At 38.7% G+C, this 24,215-nt stretch overlaps 1 non-coding gene across 1 annotated transcript; it reads left to right on the top strand.

The window, feature by feature from the left end:
* Positions 1-231: 231 nt before the first annotated feature.
* TRNAR-CCU lies at positions 232-304 on the top strand. Its single transcript has one exon. It is a non-coding gene; the product is annotated as a tRNA-Arg (tRNA).
* Positions 305-24,215: the final 23,911 nt, after the last annotated feature.

Consider the following 24,215-nt stretch of genomic DNA (forward strand, 5'->3'; position numbering starts at 1 on the left):
CCATAAAAACAACTCATCTCACTATAAAAAAAAATAATGAATCTCAATCTATTTTTTTCAGGTGGGCAAGTACCCCTGCACTTCCATATGGGAACACCACCATATCCCCTATATTTAAAGACACCAACTCCAAGATTACATAATAGTGGGGCAAAGGGAAACCTCCATTATCACTGATTTTCAGTAAATATACTTTATGGAATCCGTACTTACTGAAAGAGTGTTTGTCAGGCCCCAGTGGCCTAATGGGTAAGGCATTGGCCTCCTAAGCCAGGGACTGTGGGTTCAAGTCCCCTCTGGGGTGATATAATCTTGCCTAGTATCGTTCTATAAATCTATATAGCCTTGGGATCCCACTTGTGTCCCTGCTGGACAGGGAAAACAGGTGCTGACTTTGTGGGAACATGGGCTAAATTCTTGGTTAGGCTTATAAGGGCCTCCAGGCCAATAGCCTAGTATCGTTCTATGAAAGTATGAATAACTTACGGGCTCACTCCAAAACCTACCTACCTTCACCTGCCAGTCCCTAATCATTTTCTCTAACCTACTGTCCAGCATCCTGATAATGGAATTCTCAATGACTCTGATCAATAGCATTGACCTGTTGGTTCCCAGTCCTCCCCCTTGTCCTCCTTTGGCATAACTATAATAACAGCAGACCCCCCCCCCCATAGCCTTCCTAAAGACTTGTCCCACCATCTGACCACTGTATCCCACCCATTTAAAAATATGTAGTTCTTTTGTAATTGCACTACAACTAAACTTTTGGAGCATTGTATTTGTGGAGCTTTTGTCCCCGGGCTTCTGCAGAAAACGGGCCAGCTTAGGCCCAGATGGACCTTCCCGGTAAACAATCGGAAATAAATAAATAAATAAATAAATAATAAAAACATCTTTACTATTTGGGTTACTTTATAGCCTCCACAATGTTCTCTATTTTGATCTCTTTATCTTACCTTGCTCTTTCCTCCCCAGTGAGAGAGGAACACTGCAAAAAGAACCTCCCTTTCTTCTCCATAGTTCCCCTTTTCTCACCTCTGCCTCATAGAATCCCTCATAAAATTAACAAGTATCTGCTACCTTATATTGTTTATTGATCTTCTTTCATTTGTCCATCAGCACATCTACCATTACATATTAATATATCCTTCCTGTTGTCTTCCTTTTCGTACTGGAAAGTGGGTAGCTATTTTGTTCAAATAACAGAGAGATTGTTATAATGACTTTTTCTCATGACAATAGTGACATAGCTGCAGTAATTAAAATGCAACACAGTGGCTTGTTGTTTTTATTTTTAAGGGATGGAATTACATTTACTAAACCAGTTTTCAGACTTGCAGCAAGGTACTATAATTATGCCAGAGGGTTTCTAGCTGTCTAACTATCCCACAAAATGCTAACATCCAGTGCAGTTCAAAGTAATCTGGCACGGTAAAGTATATTAATTCAGAATCCACACAATTATATATGTTAAATGTAGGACTTACATTTCCTACACAGAATGTATTTAATTCATTGTTTCACTAACCCAAAGCACAAACATCTTTCTCAAAGAATATTATATCACACCCAATGTAATAACCTTACTAAAAAAGGTCTGCTACTCTACATTCATTGGCAAATGATTATGTAGTTTTAGGTATTTCTGTGCCACAATGCAACCCACATTGTTTGGTATTTATCACAAAATCTTATTGAAAAGGGAAACTGCTGACCATATTATGTCAATTTGTGTAGGCTCAGACAGCTGTCCATTTTACCTGCGCAATCTACTCTTATAACACCTTTCACCAAATATTACTCTATTCCTATCTTTAAAATCATACAGTTTTGGTTAACTTGATTTTTCACATAATGATTTCAGTACTTAGAGTGACATATAGGGGTTATGGCACTTTTTTCACTTAATAGAGCTCGGAGCTCTAATTATTTTTCTGTCCATGCTTAACACTTTGCATTTCCAAGACATTCTAAAATTAAGTTCTTCAAGTTCTCCCTTGGCATCTACAGTTTAAAGAGAAGAGCTCTAATCCCTGTAACTTTAATAGATAAGAACTTAAATTCCCTCTGCTTTTCTAATTATCAGTTTATGAACACGGTTGTAGGACTAGCTGTTTTGTTGTAAGTGTCCATCATATACTACCATCATTTAATTCTGACCTGACTAAATGACAATAGCCTGCAAAATATTATGAATTCTTGACGTAATTAAGCTCTGCATAATTTCAAAATGAATGTGTAACTTTTATCATATATGTTATGTCTTCTTAACATTTCATTTAGAGTCTATCACTACAATTACATTTTAAACATGTCACGCATTCTATACTATAAGACTTCATGCAGTACCATTTGTCAACATTTTAGACCAAAAGACATAATTTTTCTTTAACATAATTGATCAGCATTTTTATCTACTGATCAATTGAATACTTTTTCTAGAACTGATTGCAGGATCAGTTTTCTAAACTATTTAAATATTATCAGCATAAAAAGTAAAGATGACTGATCCATAGATTTGAAGATACATTAGACAGACAATGGAAAAACAGGGACCAAAAATGGATTCCTTGGTCATTTCCTGGCTTACTTTTCTTTACTCCCCCATTTCCTTAGAATACATTCATTACATCAAATGCCTCAAATACTGAAGCACATATGATCAACCACAGAAGGTCAAAACAGAAAACATTGGCAGCAATGCAGGCAGCGTCTTTACAGGGGCAAGGCCCCCCTCCCCAGTGCATCCCCACACCCTGCCAATTATATATACTAACTGTGAGATCACACTACACTGGAGAAAGGGGAAAAACAGTCCCTGCTCTACCCCAGTCTTGCACAACATGCTACTGGGTTATGTAGTGCAGCTAAAACACTGGTAGCACATAGTGTAAATGTTCTGTGTTTCGACATTCTATGGTCAATCTTATGTGCTTTGATATAGGAAGCATTCAATGTACTGAATGAATCCCATTTCCTGTTTTATCACTTCTGGATAATAAAGTATCAATCCAATTATCACCTGTGATAAACCTATAATTTTGAAGTTTTCGAATTAAAAGCTGGTGCTCCACCATGCCAAGTAAATAAAAGAAATCAGTATAGACAGCATCAACCAGATGTCCATTACCAATTGCACCTATAATACTGTTATAGAAAGCTGATTCTAGGAATTGATTGCACTGCCTAAATTACATATGTATTGGCAAAGTCTGATTCTTTTGTATAACTCCGTTAACTCAAGAGTTAAATGTATCAGTATTTTGAATATCGTGCCTGGACATGATAAAATGCTGATGGATTTATAGTTTCTAACATAACTTTTGTCTACCAATTTTTACATAAGGGTAACAGTTTTTACAACTCTTTCTCATCAGTTTTGACACAGGGGGTAATAAGTGATCACAGAACATTTTAATTCCTTATTTGTGATCTCATTGACAATATAAGGCCTTGGTTATATTTGGTCTCTTAATAATAGTGTTCACATTATTAGGATCATAGGAAGTTACTAGGCTAATGGGCCACAGGCTCTTATAAGCTTTGCCAAGTTCTTACACTTATTTTTTATGATTTGCACCTATTATCCCTGTCCAAGAGGGACACCGGTGGAACCCCTGGGGTGAATTTACAGTCAATCATCCAATCGTCCAGATTGCATTTGAAGAGGGCCAATGAGGTGCTTTCTTTGACATGAAATGGTAGTCTGTTCCAAAGGTGTGGTGACTTCTGGGAGACAAATATGTCTCTCCAGCAGGTTTTATTAATGTCACATACCAGGTTAAGGTCTTTCGAGCGAGTAACCTGTGTACCATTTGACTTACGGATATGCAGCATTTCCAATAAAGCACGGTAAGAGATTGCCTTATATGCAAGGCAGAGATCACCTCTGAGCAATCTGTATGAAACAGAATAAAGTAACAGTGATTTCAGATGATCCCCATAGGACAGATGCTGAAGACCTTGAATATTCCTTGTGAGGAACCTTTGTGGTTTCTCCAATTGCTGCAGGTGCTTGGAAAGGTACATACCAAAAGGGGTGTTGTACTCATTATTGGCCTGATGAGGGAAGAGTACAGGGGGGTTACAACTTCTTTTTTTTTCTGGAGACAATGCCCTTACTTATGAGATGAGCAATATAGAATGCCCTTCTTACCACTGTGGAGACATGGTGGTGAAAGGTAAGCTTGCTGTTGACCTGTGTGCACAGGTCTCTCACCACTGAGTGCATACCTAAGGTGTTGCAATTGATGTGGTATTAGCAGGAGCATTGCTTTTACTGAAAGGAAAGCTCATACTTTTTTACACTGAGTTTAAGGTCATGACTTTGGCACCAATCATTCGTGTGTGTAAGACTCTCTTGTAGGATGTTGACATCATTCAGAGATTCTATGACTTCTCCCAATTTGCAGTCATCAGCAAACTTTGTCAGCCACAGACCTTTAGGTTTTGCTTCTACTTTGTAAAAATAGATTCCAAACAGTAGAGGTCCCCGGACTGATCCCTGTGAAGCACCACTGGTTACAGATCTGCTGTTGGAGGTGGATTCCCCTATTTTGACTATATGAGTTCTATCAGTGAGCCAGTTAGTGACCCATCTAATGATATAAGGGCTGTTGCCTAGTTGGGTGAGTTTCTCAATGATGCCTGAGTGGGAGGTAGTGTCAAATGCCTTGGATACGTCCAGGTAGGCTGTATGCACAGATTTCCCCTTGTCCAGGGCCTTGGTGACTGTCTCGAAGACGTCCACCAGGTTTAACAGGCATGATGCCCCCTTGACAAATCCAAACTGAGTAGGATCAAGTATTTGGAGATTACCTATATCTTTGTTGATAAGGTCCATGATGATTCACTCCATGGCCTTGCAGATAAGGCTAGTCAGGCTAATAGGACTATAGTTTCCATGATCAGTGGAAGTACAACCTTTGTGCAAGGGAATAACGGTGTCTGTTTTCCATTCAGCTGGAATAAAGTTGGTGCTTAGACTATGATTGAAAAGAGTACCCAGTGGTGTTGCTAATTCATGTTGGAGCCCATGTAGGAAGCAGCCTGGGTGACATGAAGTACATGTGGCAGGCACAGAGGAGTGATGTTTTCACAGAACCTGTCAGCCAACAGGTTAGCTATGTCCAGAGGCTCAGTACATGTGGTATCATTAACTACAAGTTTGGCACAAATCTAGGCCTTTCCTTTTAGGTTACGGATGTAACTATAGAATGCCTTGTTGTTGTCCTTTGTTGAGAAAGCTAATTTGGACTTGTAGTTTGCTTTGGAGGACTACACAAGAAGTCTTATTTGCTTGTTTAAGCTGAGGAGACAGTGTTTCCAGTTTAGAAGGGCTCTCTTCCACTTACTCTTATACAGCAATTTCTTCCTCTTATTGTAAAACCTGTTAATGGCAGTTGTCCACCAGGCAGGTTTGCTCTTCCTTGAGGAGCTTGTTTTGGTCCTATCAGATATGGCCAAGTCATTACAGTTATGCAGGTGTTTGTATAAAGCATTGGTGTAGAGTTTGGCATAGCTGCCAGTTCCATTTGAGGGAGGAGGTTCAGTGAAGCTATTTATACAATCCTGTAACAGGTTCTAATCTGCTTTGGAGAATTTCTTTATTTTACTTTCTGCTGGGGGGGAGGGTAATGTGTATTAGTTACTTCGAATAAGACCAATTTGTGGTCAGATCTCGCCAGGGAGGACCTCAAAGTGGAGGTGCTACAGCAGTCCCCCATATTGGTAATCACCAGATCCAGGATGCTGGCACTCCTTCTGGGGGTGTCAACCAGCTGGTCCAGGACACTGGAGTTAAAGTCGAGGAAACTTTGGACAAGTGAGTTTGAGCATGAGTAGTTTACCCAGTCAATGGATGGGTAGTTAAAGTTGCCCAAAACCATGGTGTTTGGATGTATCTTGACAGACTCAAGTAGACCCAAATAGACAGAGTGGGTGTCCTGATTCATGGAGGGGATCCTGTAGCTGGCACTGACTTGAAAAGATGTCCTACCAACAGTTAATTGCACCTGAAGTGTCTCCAGGGAATCATACTGTTTAACCAGTCTGGAGGTGTTTATCTTTAATGAATATTGATACCCTGCCTCCTTTAGTTTTTATGCCTTCAGTTTGAGGTCTGAGCATGTGGAAGGAGGTATAACCTGTTATGGCTGAGGTGCTCTCCACAACCTTGAACGAGGTCTCCATGATTGTACAATTGTCTGGGTCTTCCAAGGTTAGGACAGCTTCCAGTGAGTACAGTTTCATGCTGAGACTCCTAGTATTTAGCAGCATAACCTTGAGGCTGTTTTTAGATGGAGTTTTTACGTTGGGAATTTTTTCCTTGAGGCGCTGCCTAAAAAAAAGGCACTATGGGGGTGGCAAGAGCTTTAGCCAGCAGCCAAAATCCCAGGGGTGACAGATGAAGACCCTCTCTGGCATAGCATTAAGGTCTGTCGATCATGTCATCCCAGGCTGACAGCTAGTGGATCCCCTTAGAATGACACCAGAAGCTAAGCCAAGTATTGAAGTCAATTATTTTCTGTTTGTATTGAGGCATCATTCTAGGTGAAGGTAAAATGCTGTTTAAGGCTAGGGACATACCTGCCTGAAACACATAGTCTGAGAACTCAGTCATATCTCTCTTCATATAGTCCAGAGAGGTACATCTCAAGTTATTCACACCAACATGGACTACGAGCAGTTCTCAGGATCATTTGTAGTACTGAAACAACAAACATTATTTGAGAATACAACACCTCACAAAAATGAATCTCATATGTATTCAGCTTACCAGAAACTGAGCAGATTTTGTCTGTATTGTTTTCAAAATTACCGACCTCTATTTTTGTAGCTTAGCCTCTTTGTGTATTCAGAGTAGACTACTATAACCTTTTTCTTAATGCTGAGAGACTTAACCTAGGGTCTGCCTTTTTAATATAACTGCTGTCTTAAGTTAACGGATCTTTTACATACAGATTGTCAGGCACTAACACGTTTCCAATGCTTGTAGTAGTTTCTTCTTTTTTATGGCTTGTCTTTGTGTTAGAGTAGCAGATTTGATGAAGGGCTGATAGCCTGAAAGTGCTTATCCTTTCTGTTGTCTTATTTCCTTGTTATATTATTAAAAGTGGTTATAAACTGGCTTTGGCTGTGTTGACCGTACCATTTTTTCTGCTTCTTTTCTATTATATCCTGGATTGACTATTGGAAATATTACTGGATCACACCACTTCAGACTTATAAGCATCAGGATCTGAGCAGAACTGTCAACATCAAACTAATTCTAAAACTTAAACAAATGATTGTGAAATGAATAACTTGCTGCATTGATTAATATTAATTATTTGATATGTTCTATTGAGTGGCTTCTGTCATCTTATTATTATTTAAATACTCTGCTATAATTTAATAAACTGTGGTGGTTGTGCTGCGGTAGCATTGTCGCCTCACAGTTAGACGTTGCCTATTCGATTCTCAGTTAGAGCGTCTTCTGTGTGTCGACATGCATGAATGGGCCCCTTCGTTGAAGATTGTGCGTTAGGCCCGGCAAGCCAGCACGTAAAAATCTACTGCCAATCATTAGCAGACCGGAGGTCCGCTGTGGCGACCCCTAACCGGGGAAAGCCGAAAGACACAAAAAACTCTCCTATAATTTAATGATCATAGGAAGTTACTAGGCTACTGGCCCTAGGGCCCTTACAAGCCTAGCCAAGTTCTACCCTTATTTCCATGATGAACAACTATTACCCCTGCCCAAGAGGGACACAGATGGAACCCCTGGGGTGAATTTAGGGTTACTCATCCAATCGTCCAGATTGCATTTGAAGTGGGCCATTGAGGTGCTCTGTTTGTCATGAAGTGGGTGACATGAAGTGATTTGTTTTTGACATCCAGGGAAGTGTTGTTTCCATTGAGAAAGCTTATGTATTTTATATTTTTTATAGTTCTTTTAATAAACATTTTTTGTGTTTTCCTGAACCGGTTTGTGTGTTTTCTATTTCTATACTATACTGCTGTTTTCACTTTATATTAACTCACTACATATGGACCCACCAGTTCAAGTTTTTGTTAATTTAAATATGCTGTGAATACTTTCCTGTTAAATGAATTATTACCTAACTCCATTCTAAGTGTGGTAAGTTTACATTGTCTGCCACTGCTTTTAATGTCTGTACTGACTGAATTTAGGAAGATCAACAAAGCATCTATATTCTTTATTGTACTTCCTGGCGGTCTGTAGATGCCAACAAAAGTATTTCAACATCTTTCATTCTTAACAAGAGCCAGCAATCAAATGCAAGAATTTCAGCAAATAGCAAATAGAGTACTCCGTGTTACAGTTAAATGTTTTTACAAGCCAAATATAAAATGCTGACATCACCTCAGTTGATCCAAGAAGAGCTGGATAGTTTGTAGACTGTCAAACAACTAATAAGTGTGCAGACAAGGAAAATGGTGGATAGCTGTTTTCAAGTGGCAATATAACACATGACCTATACATTCACAGATAATAAAACAGTTTTTCTCTAAATAAAATAGGTTCAAGATTCTGAAACACCTTCTGTGCTACATATTAGGAACTATGCAGGGGTGTTTTAGTCTGCAGAGTGACAGAAGCTTGACTCGTGCTGCTAAATGGAAAGCTGTCTGCATGCTGAGTGCACCAATGATCAGGTAAGTGTACTGCTGCAAGGAAGAACAGACGCCGACTGAGTGGCAAAACATGATAATGTATTTATTTATTTAACATTTGTCTATCGGGAAAGTCCCACTTGGAATAAAGCCAATTTTCAGGGGAGGCCCATTCTTTGAAATGTGGGAGGAAACAGGAGCACCCAAAGGAAACCCACATAAACAAAGGGAGGACATACAGACTCCACACAGAAGGCACTCCTGCCAAGAATCAAACCAGAAAACCTCTTGCTGTGAGGTGACAATGCTACCACCATATGTGGCTGCATTGTGTGTCTGCAAGGCACAGAACACAACACAGCAGCCTGAATGCCCCTCAGGGATATGATGCTGAAGTTGCAATTGAAAGAGCATGGTGCAGACCAAATTGAACCTATACAGCCACTGGAATGCACAACAGGTACCATGCAGATGGGCTGGCATTGTGACAGTAATGTAAAGGTACAATTAGTGATGCCTCACTTTTGGACACACATAGGGCACACAGATTGGAATGCTGTGGTCCTAATACTGTTAGCAGCACTCTAAAAACAGCCAGATATGTATGCTCTGAAGCAAGGTTGCACACCATGTCAAGCCATCTCCCTTTCTTTTAGGCTATGTTTCATGAATGTGTGGCATTATGGGAACATATTCTGCTTCACTGTGTTGCTGCAAACACACACACATGCACACACATACACATATTCATATGCATATGTGTGTGCGTGTGTGTGTGTGTGTGTGTGTGTGTGTGTGTGTGTGTGTGTGTGTGTGTGCGTATGTGATTATAAATCAACTCATAATAATATATACCTCTTTGAATGTGTACAGCTGTACCATGCTCCACTACTGTTTTCACTTTACATTAACTTATACATACATGCAGACAGTGTGTATCTTAATGCATTTTTAGTCCTTTATGTAGCTACTACCTTAAATTTTCTAAAGAAAAAAAAAATTTGAAAACTGGAAGACTGACAGGTAATTACCAGATGCTCTTAACAGCTATAATACTCTCTATTACCCCACAGAAGCTAACACAGAACAGGGCACCTTAATCACTTAAGTCTGCATCAGAAATACCTTGTCATCTGGTTTCTACAGCACTTGGACTTTAACCACCAGGCACTGTTTACCCATAAATCAGTTTTGTCAATAGTAAAACTATTACTGCCTCAAGAATTTCTTGACCATAGTATTAAATGCTCAGTCTAAAAATTTGCCACTGCTCTAAATACATCTGATAATAAAAAATAGACTACAAACTTTAGACAATAAAATATACTGAGAACAACTCTAAGCCACACCAGTAAAACCAACAAATAAAATAAAAAACTGGGAACTGAGGCTGTGCCAAAGAACGAAGTGCAAATCCTTTGCATAAAAACACGTTAATCAAAGTTTTCATCTGTAGACTTCATCAGAAATACAAAAATTCATATAAAATCACCATATATATCCTAAGATTATAATTATTCAATTAACAATTACCCTATCAAAACATTTCTTAAAAACAATTTGTGCTGTCAAATTAAATAGCCAATTTCCTGTTAGTTAAAAAACATATGATATTAATCAAATCATTCAAGCCAGGGTCGCTGTCTGCTCCTAACCTCAACTGCCATAACGTTTCTTTTCTTTCAACTTTGTTTCTGATATTACCCCCCTCTACCATCATTCAAAACATGTTCAATAATGGCAAAAGAACATTTTTTATATGTATTGCATACTCCTATATGTCTAAAAAGTACATTTTTAATGTCCTTTGTTTTAATAGCATAATATTGCTCTCTTATTCGTTTATTGACACTCCTAGTTGTCATTCCTATGTGTATGCGGGACATCCCGAACATAACGCTACATATACTACATTGTTAATGTTACAACTAAATCTGCCAGATATTTTGATCATATAAGATAAATGATCTAAACATATTTAAGGCCCCTCATGAATGTATCTACAACAATTACAATTATACTATTTGTAGGTACCATTCGGTCGATCAGACTTAAGGCCAGACTTCGGTACACTATCTGACTCCAATATGTTTTTCATGTTTGCACTTTTCTTATGTACAAAATGAGGAATCATACCTAAGGACTCACACAGTTCACCATTACCAGTTACAATTTTCCAATTGTTTTTGCCTACAGACATACTACTACTATCCACTGCCATCTCGACAGCGAGCCTTGGAATAACTATCGAAACATTGGTTTGGGGTGAAATATTTTTAGCCATAAGACCATGTGATAAAATGAGTGGAAAATCTGTACTTCTCCTTGATTTATTTCAAAAACTAACCTGTTCAAGTGAATCTAAAGAATAACCTCTCTTCAAAAATAAAGAAATAATAAATTCTACCTCTCCACAAAGATCAAGATCATTGCTCACCATTCAGGATGCTCTAATTAGTTGGCCCTTGGGAATGTTGTTCTTCATGAATAAAGGATGGTTACTGTTGCAGTGCACATAATTGTTAATGTAGGGGTGTATTTTACTAGAGAAATATTTACTCTCTAAATTCCAATTTATTTCTACATCTAAATAACAAATTTTGTGACCTATGTCACCACCTAAGAATTTTAAAAAAGTGTTACTTAAATTTAATTGTTCCATAAAGGAACCAAATAAACCAATGGGACCCTTAATAACAAAAAACAAGTCATCAATAAATTTACAGGAATACATCACATTAGAAAAAAACTGATGCTAGGCAATATTTTTTTCCCCACAATCCCATCACAAGGCCTTCAAAAGCAGGGGCTACAGTAGCCCCCATCGCTACACTCTTTAACTGTTTATAATATTTGTTGTTGAAAAGAAAAAAAATATTTTCCAACATTAATTCTAATAAAGAATTATATAAAATAATAGTGGAATTATTCAAAGTAGTATATTTGTGGAAAAAAGTAGTAACATATTCCAAACCTTCTATTTGAGGTATAGAGGTATATACAGCTGTAACATCAACTACTGCTGTAAAAAATTCTTCATTACATATGTCCAAAAATCTTTCACTTAAAGAAAACACCCGTATCTCTTTCAAAAAAGACCATGAGTCTTTTATATAAGAGGGTAATTTCTGAACAAATGGGTTCAAAACTGAATCCAAAAACAGAGAAATCTCATCTGTTAAACTCCCAGATGCATATACATTGGGCCAAAAAGGGGGATTTGCCACATTTGTATGTATCTTGGGTATACCAAAAAGTATACCCACTTTTGGATTGTCTACTAGTAAAAAATCATAAAGTTCAACAGACAAATCACCTTTCATAAGGAGATCATATAAACAATATTGAACATGCTTAAAACCTCTACTTATAACATCATAAGTGACCTCACTGTATTCATCAATATTATTTAACATTTCCTCTATGGTATATAATCAGTATTGCGTATTATAGATAATCCACCTCCCCTTATCTGCTTTCATACAATGTAACTGCCAGTCTAGCTAGTTCATTATTAGAGTTAAAACTGTATATTAGAAAGCTTAATCTGATGTATATTATGAAATATATTAATGTTAAAAAAAGTATACATAAACCTTCTTCTTTCAACCTCCCTCTGCATACAATGTTAAAGGTTTCCGAAAGTTACTATGAGAAAGAAATTAGGTCTGTTTTAAACAACAAACCTAATAATTACTACTCCAATCTTTCTAATGATGAAAAAAAGCTTTCAGTTAACTTTAGTAAAGATCGGCAGTTATGTTGTATGATCAATGAAGAAAGACTAGATGACCTTGATGAATTTAACGACTACCCACCGCTGAGGAGGTCAGAGAGACTGAGGAACAGGAATGATTACCAACAAGATGGGTGTTGTACAAATTTTCGGGATGGAGCATGAAGACGGAGTGGGAGGTATTAAATGTTGCTAGTACCACCAGCCCCACATTGGAAAATGAAATTATTATTCAGGATGTCAGTAACCCTTATAGATTTACCAAGGATGACTTTAGTATTTACAATTTCAGTAAAATCAAACTAAAGGATGAACACTTTAGCCTGTTATCCAAGGGTATTAAATTTATACCCATGAGAAGAGGTGAGCTTACTAAGACCTTATTAGACATAAAATAATTTCTTAGAAAGGTTAACTTGCAAGTTCTTTTAAACCAGGAAATGGAATCACAATTAAAATATAATAATCTAACTAAGATCAGTATTTTCAACCCTCCATTACACCCCCAAATTAAGAACTTTGAAAACATGGTAGAAAATGAGATTAGATCTTATTTTGACAAGGTTAGATACACCAGTAACTTGAATATGGAAGAAAACAACACTTTAACAGAGTTAAGAAAGGATGTCAACCTTAGAATCATGAAACCAGACAAAGGGGGTGGAATGGTCTTGATGGACACACTTCTCTATGAAGGGAAGATGAATGAAATCCTGAAGGACCCCACTAGATACACTGGTTGTTTTAGGAATTAAATAAATATAGCTTACAGACGGATTGATATAGTCTTATAAGACCTTTTTTCTGAGGGACTTATAGACAACAAAACACTGAGTACTTAAAAGTAGAAAAACGAAAAAGTCCAATGATCTTTGGGATTCCCAAAACACACAAAGATGGAAGGGATCCACCCCTAAGACCTATAGTATCTGCTGAAGGCTCAAAAACCCTACCACTGGCCAGATATGTAGATTTAAAGCTAAAGAATATTTGGTTGAAACGTGACAATATTCTGAGGGACTCATGGGACTTCTTGAAAAGTGTGAGACAAGATATGTATGCAGACAACATTTCATTTCTTACTATTGACATTATTGATTTATTTTCCTGTATCCCTCACGAGGAATGTAAAATATGTTGGAAGAAATCATTTTTGAAGACGGTAGTTTAAACTGAGATGAATGTATGGTTATTGTACAGATAATGGACCTGGTTTTAAAGTACAACTTCTTATACTTTAAAGGTGAATTTTTTTCACCAAATTAAAGGTGTAGCCATGGGCTCAGCATGAGCACCTACGTATGCCAATTTAATTTTAGCAAAATGGGAGGAAAAATGGGTACTAAACTTGGGATACCACCAGAAATGGTTGTTGTATAAAAGGTTCTTGGATGATATCTATACTTTTTGGAACACATCAAATGAGGAAATTCAAGAATTTATAAAATACTTAAACAATAGTACGGCTTTCCTAAGGTTCACCCATAATGTAGATGATGCCAGGGTAAGATACTTGGACATTGAGATTTATAAAGAAAACAAGAAGTTTCATTCAAAAGTTTACAGGGAAAATACATATTCAAATTCCTATTTGCACTCTGACAGTGCCCATCCCATTCATCAGAAAAGAAGTCCTGTGAGAGGGCAGTATATTAGGTCATCGAGAATGATATCAAAAATGGAAGACTTTGTGGTGGAAATGAATACTTTGAACAATATGTTCAAGCAAAGGTGCTACCCACATTCCTTGATGGAAGACATAGAAAAGGAAGTTTTAGAGGGTAGAGCTGATAGATTTCAACCAATTTTGGGAAAAAGTGAAGTGGTTAATGAACAGCCAAAGAAGTCAGCGGACAATTTTAGTTATGCTTTAGTGATTGAATTTAATGGAAGCTCCAACTTTATAAGAAACACAATGGTTAAGGAATGGAAAAGATTTTCCACTATTACAGATATAGACCAAATAAAAATAAAAATGTCAAAATAGTTTACAAAAATGGGTGCAACCTCAAGAACTTGTTAGAAAGAAATGAAGCAGGGAACCTTAGAAACAGGAACCAAAGAAGAAAAGGAACATTTAAATGTGGACAATGTGCTCAGTGTCCATATATTAAAAACAGGGAAACAGTGTTCCTTGAAAGTAGACAATTGGTTCTCCAGGGGAAGTAATACAGTAACTGTGAGGACAAAGGAATAGTATATTTGGCAAACTGTGGAATCTGTCAAGCCTTCTATATTGGGAAGACAGAACGAAAGTTGAAAAGAAGAATTTATGATCACATGTATGAGATACAAAACAAAAAAGAGACTAATGTGCTCTATAAACATAAGTTACAATGTGAACATGCATATTATGAATTTTTGTACTGGAAAAAGTGAAATATGATGTTAGGGGTGGTTTATGGGAAGAAAGAATTGATTACTGTGAGCTTTGGTGGCAAGTTACGTTGCAAGCCAACAAGCATCCAGGACTCAATGAAAGTATTTCCATTGCCCCCCTTCTCAAATTAAGAGCTGCGAAACTAAAGATCCCAAACAGGAATCGAATGTTCTTACTTTTCCTAACTATCAAGTTATTAACTAATTTCCATGTCAGGATTGCTATCTCAGCCTGTATTTCAACAATATATTTTTCAACATAAGATGATGAACTACACTGACGTCACGAAAGAGTTTTTAAAGTGTTCTCCGAATGTTTTTAAAGTATTTGTATTTTGCATATTGCTATTTTGCACGTTATGTATTTATTTAATGTGAAGATTTTAAATATATTTGTATTAACATGTATAGCTGCTTATAACTGTTTTGCTCTGAATTTTGTAAATATGATTACAACAGTTACTTTATATAAGTCTTGGGGTCAGAGAAATTCCTAGGAAGTATATATTCTTTATAACAGAAAATGGTAGTACAACTTTATTCCACAAGATGGCATTGTATTAAAAGTTTTTTTTTTTTTGTAAAAGGTTTTAAAAGGTTTTAGAGATTTTAAAGTTTACGTTAAAGTAATAAAAGTGACTGTATCAAAGAGTTTGCAAACTTTTAGACAACTGGTATGATATTTGATTGTTATTGCTAGTATAATTAGGTTAACAGTACTTTTTATGCTAGAAATAAGGCATTTAGTATGTTTTAAATGTTTCATGACATAATATTCAATTATGCCTCATTTACTATGCAGCATGAGATTGGTGGTTTTAAATGTTAATTGATGTATATATATATATATATATATATATATATATATATATATATATCTATATATATCTATATATATATATATATATATATATATATATATATATATGCACTGATGTAGTTACCAGCCCACATCTGAGGAAGTTTTTGAAACTAAAATGTACTTGCATATGGAGCATTAGTGTGATTTCAGTGTTTTTTTCTGTGAAGCGAATGCCTGGGTTAAACTATTTAAATGGCTGAAAAGCTTTGTTCCTTGGCGTGGACTACACTGTTAAATCAATGACTACAAGGCTTGACTAGGTCGTCCTGTCCATAAGCTTTATTGTGTTTTCTTCCAGGGTCTTGGCAATTGGTTTTTTAGTTACTTCTTGCTCTTGGTCAAACTACCATTTGTATTGATAGTAACATTACACAGTAAGACTGGACACCCTTTGTTAAGGGCCTTAAAGTAGCTGATAAGGAGTGACTGGTGGTAGTGATAACTACCTTATAGTCTGCGCAGAATGGGGCATAGCTAGTAAACCCATGCCAGCCTTTCCCAGGTCTGTGTGTGTGTGCGTGTGTGTGTGTGTGTGTGTGTGTGTGTGTGTGTGTGTGTGTGTGTGTGTGTGTGTGTGTGTGTGTGTGTGTGTGTGTGTGTGTGTGTGTGTGTGTAAATCAAACTTCAAAGAGTGTGTGTGTCAGCTACTTGGGCAGGGACACGAGGCACCGGTTGGACAGACAGGGTGCTGGAGGCCTTGACTTGGTCACTCAGCTGAGATCTCAACTCTATAGCTGTGCCAGTGGGGAGTCTTTCTAGGGATCTATAGAAGGAGAGAGAAACCAGCCCAGACTGACTGTGGTCTCTGTGTGCTCTTAAGGGAAATTGAACTTGATGCAGTGAGCTGCATCTGGAAATACTGTGTGTGCAATTGTCATCCTCCCAATGTATGTCCCACACTGTGGTGAGGATTGAGGCTCCTTGATTAATGGACCAGTGGTGGGGCGTCACAGATCTATTTATTTGGTGTGACAATTGTATATGATTTCAGACTAACCTGGATGTAGAAGCAGCATACATTATTTCAAACATGTCAGCCTGGGCCTGCAGCTCTGTCAGACCCATTCTTAATCCAGATTTGATAGCATATGCCTTAACTGCAATCCAGACAACCCAGGATTAAATAGTGACTTAGGCACAGAAAAGAACCATGGGGGGGGGGGGGCATGGGAAAGAGCAACCAGTTCTAGCTCATCCATCATGGGGTAGGGGGCTGATAGTCCCACCATGAAGGACACTCTTACTAGAGGCTAGAAGAGTACACCAGGATATGTACTAGGTCACACTACACACTTGAATTGCTAAGCAACACCTGTAGTACAGTCAGGGGAATAATCAGTGGAAGCACGCATACCAAAGGCCAGCATTGTTATCTCCACTTCAGTGGTGGCAGATAGCACAGAAAGAGCAGGGGTTACATTTAAGTTATGTGGAAAACACCCCCCCCTCACTTTCAGGACTACTTGAATGATGGCTCATCTGATGTCTGGCTTTTATATCAACATGGAGGAGAATACAGCAGGATGTGAAGCACGTAGAGGTGCCTTTGGAAATTAATGCATGACAACAACAGACCAGGCCTTATGCAGGTAACATGGGTAAAAGATATAGGAAAAACAGTGGGTTAACATCTGATATGAGTTCTTAATCTCTCTCAGAAAAGTATGCACTAAGACACTGTAAAGATGCAGTGCACAGCTAGGATTTATCTCCTTTGTGAGAAGTTACAGTACAAATATATTTCTGATGTTTAGTCAGCTTTGGTCAAGTATATGCTGCTATGAACTCAGGACAGGGTAGGAAATTCTTCAAGAAAGAATAAATCATTTTATAACTTAATAAAAGCACAAAGAAAGGCAAAAGGAAGGAAAAACAGTTCAGCGATGCATAAAAAAGAAATCTAAAACAAAATGCAGGCCTGCTAAATAAATCCACCATAACATTTAAAATGGAGGAAGGGAAGAAGGAGAGTTATGGGATCCAATCAAAAATGTTGTCAACAAAAATGTGTTGATACCAGTCCTTTCAAAGAGGGACTGGCTATGAAAGAACTTAAAGTTAGGAAAATTATAAAGCTTTGTAAAGGGTCTCAGTGTGGTGATATTGGTACAATACTGGCCAGACAAAGAGCCAAAATCAGGTTATAGAAAATAGAATTTAATCAGATGAAAGGATGGTGACCAGTAGGGTGCAACAAGGGTCATTATTGGGGCAATTCTTTTTCAATGTCTAAACAAGTAACATAGAAGATCAGGAAGGAAAGCTATGCTTCTTTGCTTGATATTGCAAATGTAGTTATGTATTTAGTTAGTATGTAAGTCTTTAGCAGTGTATGATTGTACCCACCAGGCTTAAATGCCTGCTTTGCAGAATACATAACAGGGGCCATGTTAGGCACAGCAGAAGAAATAGCTCAACAACGTGTGTTAGCCAGAGCCACAGCCAGTGCTGGCAAAGATGAGCATTTTGTCCAGCCACCACAATGAAGATGATACAGGCAGTAACTGAAATTAACAGCTAGCTAATCATTAGATAATCAATCACTTCAGATTTAAGAGATGTGCACTGCAGGACCTTGTCAAACTGCATGTTCCATGAGTGAAATCAACAGGTATGCATAGTGCTGTTATTTGGACAAAAAGGTATAGGAAGTAAAACCCATCCCATCTCCATGGACCTTCCACTGACCTACAGGAGACATGAGATCTAATGCAGGCCTCTGCATCTCAAATACTGAATCGATTCCTTGAGATCCTGCTGCAGCATGTGGAGGTATAAATCTGGTTCCCAAGAACATCAGAGGAGAAAACCAACACCATAGGTATATGAGACCACATGCTTCTGCAATGCCCTGGGGACTATAGACTACACTCATTTTGCCATTAAGGCCCCATCTGGGTCATAAATAAGAAGGGCTACCACTCCCTGAACTGCCAGCTGGTCTGTAATGCCCAAGGCTGTATCTAAAATGTGTCTGTATATTACTTGGATAGTTCACATGAGTCACACATTTGTCACATGTCTAAGCCATCACAATGGATCCTTGGAGGGAACTACCCACAGGGAGATGTGGTTGGCAGATGTGCACATGCATAGTAGGAAGACTCTATACATGCTGGTAAAAAGCATGTTGACAGCGAGTGAATTATAATGTTGTGACTTATGTGTTGCATGTGATGAGCAATATGTCCTTCAGCCTTGGATGATGACCCCTCCCCCATTTGCAACCCATAGAAAATGGCAATATTACTACACAGCAAGGGTCATGCCAAAACAAGAAATATTGCTGAAAGAGTATTTGGAATTCGAAAGAGTAAATTTAGCTGCAACAGCTACATTAACAGCCTACATCTTCTTCCTTTTCTCTCTAGTGTTCCATATCCTCTGCACTTTTACAGCAATTTCCATACATTCAGCCTGGGGGTTTGAAAGGGGTCTTACAAAAGATGCTGATAGCACTTTATATAAGGCTAACACGGATCATTTAGTATGAAAGGAATGCTGATGTGGCCAAATAGTACCAATGTCCGTGAATTGCTTACACTGTACACCAGATCTTCAGCTAACTCATTTAGTGCCTGGTACCAGTCCCCAGTAATATGCTTCACCTCCAAAAAAAAAAAAAGTCCAAGCCAGATCCCTGTTCCCTTAGCTGTTCCACTGAAATTGTGCTGTTTTTGAAGAAGATGTTGCATTTTAAGCCTGATTTTTACCTATTATTGCTGCTACATTTTAAGTATTTTTTTGAGCTGCATGCAGATACAGCCAGAACTCTATATTTACTGTATATTTACTGCTGAGTACTGGACTGCACTTTACATAAAAATCTGTTAATGCTGTGTCACTAATCTGTGTTTTAACCACTGTGACCTCTTTCTTGGTTTGAAATGATCATTGCCCTGGACTCTTCCCACCGCCATTTTCTCTTACTTCCTGCACTGTCTGTTTGGCTTCTAGCATTAGTTTGTTGTTTCAGCAGTCTGGGTGGCTCTAGGCAGTGTTTTTAAATTAGGAAGTTTTTGGTCCTCTCCCTAATTGCAGTAGAGAGGGCCAGGTCACTTCTAAGCTGGAATACATTGTTTGAAACCTCCAAGTGCCTGCTTGCTATTGGCCACAGAGCTAATTTCTTTGTTGTTTGAGCTTTGTTTCTGCCTGTATAAAGTTGTTGCATTTGTGGGATGTTGCTGATTGTGCACTGGTGTTAGTAGTGCTCTATGTAGCTGCAGACACCTAGAATTGAAATTTTTCCTATACAACTACCTCTCTAATTTCCTAAATTCCTAGCTGTGCACTGAGTAGCTAGCTTTTACATTGACCAAGCAGATTGTGCATTAAGCGACTAGTCTGAGTACTGAGACCCACCCCTTGCACTTGACCCTAGGCAGCTTTATGCAGTGTTGCTAGTAATCTACACTCTTACAACAGCCAAGCTAGTGTGCTTTGAACCTACCTTCGAGTATCCCCATGTAGAATAAGTAACTATGATCCAAACCCATGTACATGCACTTTCCTGCTGTCTCCCTGCTAGCTCCACATCAGAATGGATGGACATGGACATCCTGACAGAATGCAACAATTGCATCATGTACACTGACAATCCCCAAATCCTCAAACATGCAAATCAGATATGTGAGAGACGTAGTTATACAATACCACTGAAGGCAGGATCTCACCTTCAACCACCTGCACTACCATACAGGTTACAAGTAGTGCATACATGACACCCACCTTACATACTACATACCAGTAACGTAGAAACACATATGCTGATGTTCTTAAATGTAATGTCTCCAGACCACAAAGACCCCCCCAGACACTGCACACACACACACACACACACACACACACACACACACACACACACACACACACACACACACACGCACACACACACACACACACACACACACACACGCACACACACACACACACACACACACACACACACACACACACACACACACACACACACACACACACACACACACACACACACACACACACACACACACGCACACACACACACACACACACACACACACACACACACACACACACACACACACACACACACACACACACACACACACACACACACACACACACACACACACACACACACAGACGCAATCCACAGCAACCTCAAAACCACTCCATAAAAACAATACAAAAACAGCACCTAAGATGCATACTTCCACAACCCATGGTGTTTCAAAATCTAAGCCCATAACGCATACCACTAAACAATCCAGTATTCTAGTCATGGAAGACTCCAAAGTGAGACACACAAAAATGTCACACTCACCAGGCTAAGCAAAGAGAGAGTCATTGTCATCTGTCTGTGAGGAAAAAGGTTCTGTCATATCACTCATGCACTCACGTCATTTAATCCCATGTACCAATATGACTTGGTCATATTCCATGTGGTTATTAACAATCTGAGATAAACCTCCCTGAACTATATAAAGGGAGACATGACTGAGCTCTTGGCCTTTGTGTCTCAGACTGGTATGAACCTAGCATTGAGCAGCATTCTACCTTCTTCCAGGATGATGCCACAATACAGACAGAAAATAATTGACTTCAGAAACTGGTTTAAAGTATACGGTGTCATTCAAAGAAGGCCCAATATTTGTCAACCTTGGAGGGCATGGTTGACGGATTATGCTGCTTTGCCACAGAGAGTCTGCACCTGTCTTCCCTGGGAATTTTTAACTTTTGTCACCACCATACTTCCTTTTTTAGGCATTGTCAACCAGGTAAACCTTCTGACATAATTGTACCAATAAAGGAAAATCTGAAGGTGTTACTGCTTAATGCCAGGACTCGGAACAAAATTCTTCACTCCGAGCAGATTCTCCTCACCTTGCAGAATGTACACATCTGTGTCTGAGACATGGTTTAAAGCTACAGAGAGCACCCCAGCAGTGCAGGCCTACAACACCTTCCACACACTTAGTCCAACTACTTCAACGGAAGGGACAAAAGCACACCTCAAGGCTGGTCCATAAGCATGATGGACTTGAGTTTCTCTATGTCCAAATCCCCATATGTAAGGTCCAATACCATATCCTTGCAAGCTATAGGTCCCCCCAATAACCCAGGAAAACTAAAACACTTAGTTAAAGACACTTGCCACACTTCCCATCCAACCCAACACCATATTCATTGGTGACATCACTTACCCCAGAACAAACTGGAAATCATATATGACCCCCAACATACAGGCCTAGAGATTCCTGGACTTTGTAAATGCCAGCACCCTGGACCAGCTACTTATATTCCCACTAGGGGCTCAGGCATCCTCAACCTGGTCCTCACAAACATGACCGAATGCTGTATCCCCCCATGCAATATTCTTGCTAGTCAAGACTAACCATAAAGCTATCTCCTTTGAGGTAAATGTAAAACCAGAACATCTGGAAACCCAAGAAATTTTAAGAATTACTCCAAGCCAAACTTCCCACTACCAAATGACACCTTAAATAAATTTCATGGCACTACTGCCCTGAGAATACTGCAGCATATGCAGAAATGTTCACAGAAATCCTGTATAACCATATCAATGGCTGCACATAAACTGCTGTAGCTACTCAAAATAAGCACAGAGCAGGCAGAAAAAAATAAGCAGTCTTGCTGGAATTCCCACATTAATAGGCTATACAACCAAAGGAAGAGTCACATGGCAAAAATTAAAAGGGGCAATACCCAGGAATGTAAAAGCTCCTTCGTCAGCCCTAACAAACAATGTAGGGATTAATAAAGTCCACAAAAGCCAAATATGGAGTAAAAATAGCCAGCCAGGTGAAGGATAACCACACACCTTTCTTCAGTTACTGTATGTCTGAAGCCTCAAAGGTAATACACAGAAATGTACTGAATTAATTGCAAGTGGTGCCATCTACATGTAACCAGAAGATTTAACTAATCTCCTAACTGACAAATGTGGCTCAAGCTTTACCTCCCTCTTCCCCCTGGATATTCCTCAGGAGATTCTGACATCCAGCTCACCCCCATCATCACTAGAGAACATGTCCTTAAAGTGCTCTCCAAGTCCAAAAACACTGCATTTATGGATCCATATAATATCCCAGGATGCCTCCATAATAGCATGAAACATGCACTATCTGCCCTACTAGAATCTCTATTGAACCACAGCTTGCAAATGGACTTTGCACTTAATGTAGGGAGGATTGCAACTGTTATACCACTGCGCAAGGGCAGCCCATCCACAGACAAGGGAAACTACCAACCCATTATCCTGACAAGCCTACTGTGCAAGGCTATGGAGAGAATAACCATAGAAATTATAAATGGTTACATAGGTAAATTACAAACACTGGACCCTAGTCAGTTTGGTTATGTCAAGAAAAGGTATAGCCTGCTAAACCTGCTGAACTTCTTTGAGAATGTTACCAAAGTGAAGTACAAGGGCAAATCAATACATGCTGCCCACTTTGACCTGGCCAAAACATTTTTAAATAATGCCCCCCCTCAGGCATTGTTAACAAGCTGACTAAATTAGGTATTAACCCATATGTCACCTGCTGGATAACCTGTTGGTTCACTAACAAGACAAAATAAGTCAGAATAGGGGAATATACATTCATAAAAAGGTTGTTTATTAGTGGCATTCCCCCAGGGCTCACCGTTGAGTCCACTGTTGTTTGCATCTACTTCTCTGAAGTCAAGGCTAATGCCAAGGACATCTGACTAACCAGGTTTGCAGATGATTGCAAACTGGAAGCAGTCATTGATTCCGCTCAGGATACTAATATCCTCCAAGAGGGCCTGACACAGTCTAATCATTGGTGCTGCCAGAGTCATGGCCTAAAACTCAATACTAAAAAGTGCATCAGTGTATGTTTTGGCAAGACAACCACCACTGCAAACTACCACATTGATAATACACCCCTAAAAGTAGTCCTTGTAGTCAGGCATTTGGGAAAACATGTAGAAAGAGATTTGGCATCTGACAAACATGTTTCGACATTGGTAAAGAAAACATTCCATGTAACAAATAAAGTATGGTATGCAGATCCAAACAAGTCATTGTCCCATTCTATTCTGCCCTCATAAGACCTATCATTGAGTAATGCACCCATTTTGGTATGTACTTCACCAGGCATATGCAGCAATTAGAGCATCCACAGATTTTAAACAAACAAAAAAAAAGTAAAAAAAGAAAGAAAAGAAATACAAGCAATAGAAGACAACAGGCCACCTCAAATCATTGTCCCTATATTTACTTTCCTTCAGGCTGGTGAGAAGGATCCTACACCTAGCCTGCAAAGATTCCTCAGGTCCAGCACTAATGGACATGTTATGCATTCAGAAAACAACTATCTCCAGAAGCATACAGTCTAGGGACCTATACCTCACCAGCAACATAAGTAGGATATGCTAGAAGAACAGGTATGCGTCTCAGAGATTCCCTCTCTTATATAGGACTGGCATTCCATTCATGCAAAGCAAAGATTTTCCTTGCATTTATTCAACCAGAACCTGAATCAGTTGATAGGGAACCACAAATATACTCCTGGCATGCCACCCATGTCTCTACTAGAGAGGGAAAGTTTGTAATTGTTTGCTTATCTAAGCAAATACACCTTCCACAAA

Source organism: Protopterus annectens, chromosome 6.part0 (assembly GCF_019279795.1).
Source record: "Protopterus annectens isolate FY-2018-M chromosome 6.part0, PAN1.0, whole genome shotgun sequence".
Lineage (NCBI taxonomy): Eukaryota > Metazoa > Chordata > Ceratodontiformes > Protopteridae > Protopterus > Protopterus annectens.